Source organism: Mustela putorius, unplaced genomic scaffold (assembly GCF_011764305.1).
Source record: "Mustela putorius furo isolate JIRA1106 unplaced genomic scaffold, ASM1176430v1.1 tig00000407_pilon_pilon_pilon, whole genome shotgun sequence".
NCBI lineage: Eukaryota > Metazoa > Chordata > Mammalia > Carnivora > Mustelidae > Mustela > Mustela putorius.
This window is the reverse complement of record NW_025421373.1, coordinates 2,781,081-2,788,821: the sequence shown is the minus strand read 5'-3', so window position 1 is coordinate 2,788,821 and position 7,741 is coordinate 2,781,081. Positions and strand designations below refer to the sequence as shown.

Below are 7,741 nucleotides of genomic sequence, written 5' to 3'. Positions count from 1 at the left end.
CATATATTATATTACATTATATATGTATCTCTTCTAAAATGTACATACATACATATATTATACATATAGTATATATGTATGTACATATATATTACATATATCCTACCTATTCCTCCAAATCCAGTCCTTGGGTACAAGAACTGGTAAGTCTCCATAACTGGTTATTTTTTCTTTTCCCTTTTATTTAAATGAGATACATATATATATGTATATGTATATATATATGTATATGTATATTATATATAATCTTTGTACTTTTCAAAACAGTAATATATTTTGACTATCTCTATAAGTCAGTACATATAGACATACCAAAATTCTTGAATGTCAAAAACTATATTCAGTATTTTATTATTAGCATATTTGTATTAATGGAACTAATCCTTTTTTGGATAGGTATTGGGGTTGATTTTTTCTTTTTTTTAAATGTTACAGAGTACATATTGATAAATACATCTATATATATTTGGCTTATTTAGATTACTAATGAAGGGATTCCTGGATTCAGTTGATTAAGTGACTGCCTTCAGCTCAGGTCATGATCTTGGAGTCCTGGGATGATACCCACATCCTGCTTCCTGCTCAGCAGGGAGTCTGCTTCTCCCTCTGACCCCTCCTCCCTCTCGTGATCCCTCTCATGCTCTCTCAAGTAAATAAAGTGTAAGAACTTTACACTTTATAAATAAATAATAATAAATAATTTATTTTATAAATAAAATCTTAAAAAAAAAAAAGATTACTAATGAATAAAACTTTTCATTCTCAAATTAATGCAAAATTATGAAATTTAAATATGAACACATTTCTAATAATTGTATTTTTTATCTTGTACTCGATCAATGGAGAAACCAGGATTGTGAATGAATATGAGACTTGCCAAAGATAGAATAAAAATAAAAATTAAAACTAAGAGCTAACATTTTTATTGCACTCACTCAATGACTGATATTCTCTTAAGTGCTTACAACTTCTTAACATGTATCAACTCAATGAACTCTCATAAGAAACCTATAAAATAAGCATGCTATTATCCTCAATTATAGAGGACAAAACTGAGGTACAGAGTGAAGCAGAACCGAGTACTAGTCATGATAACATTGTTTATAGTCACAATTGTGGCAACAGCTGACAATTACACTGTACTTACGTGCCAAGCATTGTTTTGATAACTGCACTCAGTTATTCAATAACAGATGATCTGTTCAGGTAATCAGATTCATTGAGGTAAAAATGATTATTATGATTATATTACAGGGGAATAACTGAGGCCCCACCTTACACATGCTTTTATGTGATACCTACTAGGATATGGATCAATTACCATGTATTACTCACATTATCAGCGTTATTATTCAGAGAAGACATCTATTCACTCATTTATTTACTAAAAATTTTCTAAACACCTATGGTACATGTAACCACTTTTGCTTGGGAGTTTTGAATTACTTTTTCTTCATTCTATATAAAAAGTCTATAAGAAAGTGTATTAAAATTTCATATCAATTTAATTACTTCTGTAAGGATTATATACAACTTTAGAAGTCTACATGTTTTTAAATTACCCATATTAATTTACTTATAGATATTTATATTAATGATGCATAGTGTTGTGCCTATATATATGCAGTTTATTGTGTAATATAAAAATCACAACTAGGGGCGCCTGGGTTGCTCAGTAGATTAAGCCGCTGCCTTCGGCTCAGGTCATGATCCCAGGGTCCTGGGATCGAGCCCCGCATCGGGCTCTCTGCTCAGCAGGGAGCCTGCTTCCTCCTCTCTGCCTGCCTCTCTGCCTGCTTGTCATCTCTCTCTGTCAAATAAATAAATAAAATCTTTAAAAAAAAAAAATCACAACTATTAACATCAGTGCTATGGATTCTTTCTCTCTGAAATATATAAGACTATGAGAAATATAATTTTATCAATTTAAGTTCTTTCTCTTTTATCAGTCTTAAAGAAGTTCTTTATGAAGATATATACAATGTACCTTAGATTCTAATCCACTAATTTAATCTATTCTGGAAAAGAGAAAAAAATGGCTTGGTTATCTATATTATGAATGTATTAGAATATTTTTATTGCCACATTAAATCAAACTAAGGAAAATTCATAGCAAAATGAAGTTTGTTGATCTAAGTGGCAAATTATCTTATATAGGATTAGGTTTTCTTAAAGGCAAATGCTACGTTTGTGTCAAAAATTAATTTAATTGAGAAGAAAAAGTTAGACAAAGTATTTATGACATGAAAATGTGATAAAATAATAACAGATTGATGTGTAAAAGAGAATTTAGGCATACACAGAGAATATCTTCAACCATATGTTTGTGTAATGAAGCCAGAATTTCATTCAAATTGTTTTAGCTATGAGGAAGCTATTATATTTAAAACAAATATTCCTTACTTATTTCAGCTGAATTTAATTCAATATATATTTTTTTTACTATTTACAAAACATTATGAGTTACTTGGTGAATATAAAATTATACTTATTTAAGATGCTTAAATCTGAAGAAAAGTATAATCATATGAGAAAATTATGAGATAATTTCAATGCAATTGTATAAATTTTAAGAAAGTAAAGGGAATAAAATAGCTAAGAAGATGTAACTTATCCAAATTGCTGGATTGTTTTTATTTTCTTGTTTTTAAAATTTTAATTTTAGTATAGTTAACATAACACTGTTGCATTAGTTTCAGGTGTCGTCAAACCATGGAGATTATAGAGATGATACCTGATCCAAATCTGAAGAATGAGAATTATAATTACTTAGTGTGCAGAGTGGTAGAATTGTTGGTTCTGTTGACTGTGTTAGCGGTGATGCTGACAGTGTATGTGTGGGCGTAATAAAGATAGCACATACAGAATAAAATAGAGAGAATTTCAGGAAATGTCTAAATTACTGTAGCATGTGCAAGAAAGTAAACATATTTGTTATTTGAGCATAAAAGTATTGTAAGAAGATCAAGTTAGAAAGCTGGTAGTTAGAAGGTAAGATAGGCAATCTTTGGTAATGAGAGCAGAAAAGGCTTGAGTGTAAGTTCTAAGAAACTTCATATTTTCCTGAAAAATACAGGAAATAACTGAAGTGCATGGAAATAAAAGTAGTGGAAGAGTCCTATATGTGATATTTACAACTCATTCTGATCACCATATAAAGAACAGATATTTTATTAAATTTATTGAGATATTATTTACAGACATTAAAGTGCATCTGAATGTAGGCACTTGCATAGCTAATTGCATAATTCTAAATGTTCCTTCAAGTCCCTTTACAATCAAACTTACCCATCATCAGCCCCAAATAATCAATTATTTATAGTCAAAACTTGGAAGTAATCTATGGATAGGAGGTAGAATAAACAAATTGTAGCACATTTATGTAATGGAATTTTTTTAGCAATAAAAAGGAATCAACCATAATACAGGCAACAACGAAGAAGAATCCCAAGAACATTGAACATGTTGCATGAAGGAGGCCAGGCAAAAGAATGCACTTTTATGTGAAATTCCCAAACAGCAAAACTGATTATAAAAAATAGATCTATAAGCATGCAATAAGACTGCTTGAGGTAAGAAGAGTATTAAGATGGCTTGACAAGAAGAGCCTTAATTATGGAGGCAATGATAGTTCTTGCTAAACAGATGTGAAGTATTAAATTTCCTGAAGATGGATATAATAACTGGAACTAAAAAACATTGTTTTAGAAATCAAGGATACTTGAAATTCAGATTTGAAATTTGTTTCTACCATGTATTAACCATAAATTCCTTACAAAGTTGTATCTTACTGAGATTCAGAATCCTATAACCAAAATTTGACATAACTTTTCTCACTGAGCTTCAGTAACTATGAAAAGACAGTATCTATTTTGAAGAGCTTAATGGAGTAACTGGCTCATCGTGAACTAATTTCAAGTGAGTAGTAAGTAGATATTAAGATATTATTTCAGTACTCTTATGTTATGATTTTTTTCTTTTTACCTTTTTAAACACTGAAGAAGCATCTGCTCTGTCTTTATGTAGAATGAGAACTAGTGACACTTTCCCTCCTCAACCTTTTCCTGGCCAGGCGTTGAGATGACAAGATGAACACGGGAACCCGAAATATGGCCAGTCACTCCCTGCCTCCATTTGTAGGCTGGGATCAGGTCTGGGGGTATATCAGTAGGTAGCTTGTGGTCTTCCAGTGTGAATTTAATGAAGTTGTTGTTTCATACAAATTCCTCATCCACTAGCCTGCTCTAGTCCAATCTACCAGCTTCCAGACCTTCCCCAGCACATATCGGGCAACTTGGATGTCACCATGTCTCTTGTGGCACTGGTAGTAATTACCTAGTCATTATCTTGCTGTTGACAGGTGACAGTGTTTAGAAGATAGTATATATTGTTGTAGGTGGACAAGTCCACTCTATGTCATTAATAAACTTGCCAACCCCTTCCTGTATTCCTGCCTAAACAAGCCTGTTAATACCACCAGTCAAGGCACTGCCCTTCACAGCCTGGACGGCATCAAGGATGCCTCTGGAAAACCATTACCATCAACCTGGGGATATTGTTGGTTAACATGTCAACCATCACATCTCACAGTTCGGGTTTCAAGGCCTGGAATCTAGTAAAGTCCTGGGTCTTCAGGAGTTCTTGCATTTTGAAGAGGCTTGGGAAATCACTGGGCATATCTGATATTCCCACCCAATATTCTGGTAGGCCTCTCCCAGGTTGTTCACCTATTCTTTTTGTTCTCTTTACTGAAAACATTGGGCATCTCCTCCTTGAGGGAACTAATGATGTAGGTAGGCATGGATGTTGGCCAGCCACACCTACTTTCTTTGAGTTTTCTGAGGACAGTATGTGGGGGCAGAGACTGGATTTCTTTTAATAGGCTCTGCTCCCTGGCCTAGGAGAGCCAATGGTTGTCAGGGACTGGAAGCAGGTGAAAGCAAAAGTAGTTGACTACCTCAAGGGTGTTGATCTTTCCCAAGGTCCACAAGAGGCTCCCCTGGCCAGTGTGAGTTGATGGGTCTCTATGTGGTAGACCTCGCTCACCAGAGCCCAAATCTTGTCCTCCTGATTTTTAGGGCCATGATGACTTTTGAGAACTCTTCAAAGATGTCTGCTTAAGGGTTTCAAAAAGCAGTATGATGGAGTTGATACACTCTGCGACCTACTCCAGGACCTCCACAAGTCGTAACCTCTGCTGATGCACTACTTCTTTCCAGACAGCACCCTGGATATGTCATGATGCATATGCTGTCCTGCACTGGGTTGGGCAGTGAGCACACATGAACCTGCCCAAGAATCCATGCCAAAAGTGTTGAGCTAGCACAAGAGGCACCGCACATCCACACCAGCATGTAGCTGGGCAACATGTCCTTGGTGAGGCCCGTGTACCACCACAATGAAGGAGTCAGTGGTGTGCAAGGCCAGATGGGAGTTCCTGGGAAGTCCTGCTCAAACAGGTGCCAGATGAAGGTGGCCCTGCCAGTACTGCACTGGCCCACAAGAAGTAGCATGAGTTTAAGCTGAAAGTCAGCATCCTCCAATGTGAGCAACAAGGACTCACAGAAGGGGCAAATGCTTCCTTCAGGGTCAGAAGTTTCTGAATCAGCCCCTCAGTTATGTGGAAGAACTTCAGCTCCTTCTTGTGGTGGGTGTCCTTGCTGATCTTGTTGAACAAGCTGCCAGAGACGCTGACTCTAGCATTGTAGGGCTGACTGGTGGCTGAGAACAACAAAGTGGTGTGGAGTCTAGACCATGAGCTGCTGGCCGGTTGAGGAGGGGCTGTGGGGTTGGGGACCAGAGTGACCTGCATTGTGCAGGTGCACTGCATGGCCCAGGAAGGCATACTTGCTGAACGAACAATTTGCTGTGATGGAGAAGGTTTCTTTTGTTCTGTGGTGTTTTGGGGGGTTTGTTTTTTAATAAGAGATTGGAGAATTTCCATTAAAAAGCTCAAGATAAATTCATCTGCAAGATCTTAGAACATCTGTCATTTTGGTGAGCACAGTGGAACACTGGGGGGAGATGTCTCTACTTTCACCAACTTAGACAGTAGGAGTCAGACGTTTCTACTGCGATCATTAAAAAAAGAAAAAGGCACTAAAGTGAAATTTTGGAATTACTAAAAATCAAGGAAAACATCCTCAATAAATTTCAGATGCTCGGTTTATGGAGATGTTATTCAAAATGTAAGAACAGAACTCCTTGATGTTAGCCCTACAAACCAATTCAGAGCTGAAGAAAGCATGCATGTATATGTGACAGAATTCATAATTTATTGCATTGGTTTCTTAATTTATTGTACTTGACTCATTGAAGTTTAATGGCAACGTTTAGTTATTTATTATTTCAAGGTATTTCATAAAAAAAAAGAAATAAGAACTGGTGATAATTTATTAGTCCAGACTCAGACCAAAAAGTCCCTCTAATGCCTTCATCAGATGGTCTATCTGGGAACTTCAAAATGTTCAAGTTTAGTTAAATATCAGCAATGAACAAGTTCATAGTCAAAAATCAAGTTGCTAATTGTTCCCTTATAATTCCATCTAAATTATTCTGTTCTGAAAGAAATTATGTGTAATCAACTACTTGTAAATCTTGCTTTTTGTTTTTTTATCATGGAATACAGTAAAACTATGAAGTCATAGGTGTTTAATTTTAATATACATTAAAATTTTATAGCTCATGATGGCATTCTTCTTATGTATTTTTACATTTCCCAGAAATGACTCAGTGGTATTATTTTTAGTGTGCCCATAAATATCTAATGAACATTCAATGAACCATTAAGAAAAAAGTATATATGCCCTACTGCCCCTAATAGCTTTTTATCAAAAAATAGTGAAATGAAAAATTGATAGACCAATAGGAGTTTGATACAAAATTGCAATCAATGCACAACACATTGTCAATTTACATGAAAAATAATAATTAATGTAAAATGCCACTACATGACAATATGATTGCCTTGATCCTATTCAATATATAAGACTACTGTTCTAAAAGCCCAGAAATAACAATTATGATTTGTAAAAGCTGAATATATTCTAAATCAGCTCTCAGAATATGAAGAATTATCTTGGATCAATGTTGTACCATAGAAATTCCTTTGATGATAGAAATGGTCTATAATTCTGAGTTGTCTAACATGATAGTCACTAGCTACAGGTGACTATTGAGCATTTAAAGTATGTTTATCATGACTAAGGAATTGGCTTCTAAATTTGAATTAAGTAAAATTCAACTTTAAATAGCTATGTGTGGCGAGTGGCTATTGTATTGGACAGAATAGTCTTATATAACATAATAGGAGTTATTTCCACATTGGAAAATTATCCATAGCAGCAATGTAGTAATTGTGAAGCCCAAATTAATAGGATTTTTCATTTGATGCAAGATCAATGAACTGATTCCTCTAAACTTAAGCACCCTAAAAATCTTGAAACATATTTTACAAAGGTTTTTTTATAAGTCTTTATAATTCATTCATATGATGAGAATTTTCCTTTTTGAGAATGGTATTGAGAATTGAAATTACTTGCATTAATATAATTGCTTAGCAATCTTAACTGAGAACTGAACCCACCCTCCTACTATTTTGACTCTTCTTGACATTTTTCCCTAGACATTATTGGTCAAAAATTTAAGGCTAAAGACCAGTAATTAGATTTTGTATTTGATTCAGGAAAATCCTATAAGCCAATGTAATTTGCTCATTTCAGCAAATAGATCTCCTAAAAGG

At 34.6% G+C, this 7,741-nt stretch overlaps 1 pseudogene; it reads right to left on the bottom strand.

Annotated features, from left to right (window-relative positions):
* Nucleotides 1–4,034: 4,034 nt before the first annotated feature.
* Nucleotides 4,035–5,845, bottom strand: LOC123391904 (annotated as a pseudogene).
* Nucleotides 5,846–7,741: the final 1,896 nt, after the last annotated feature.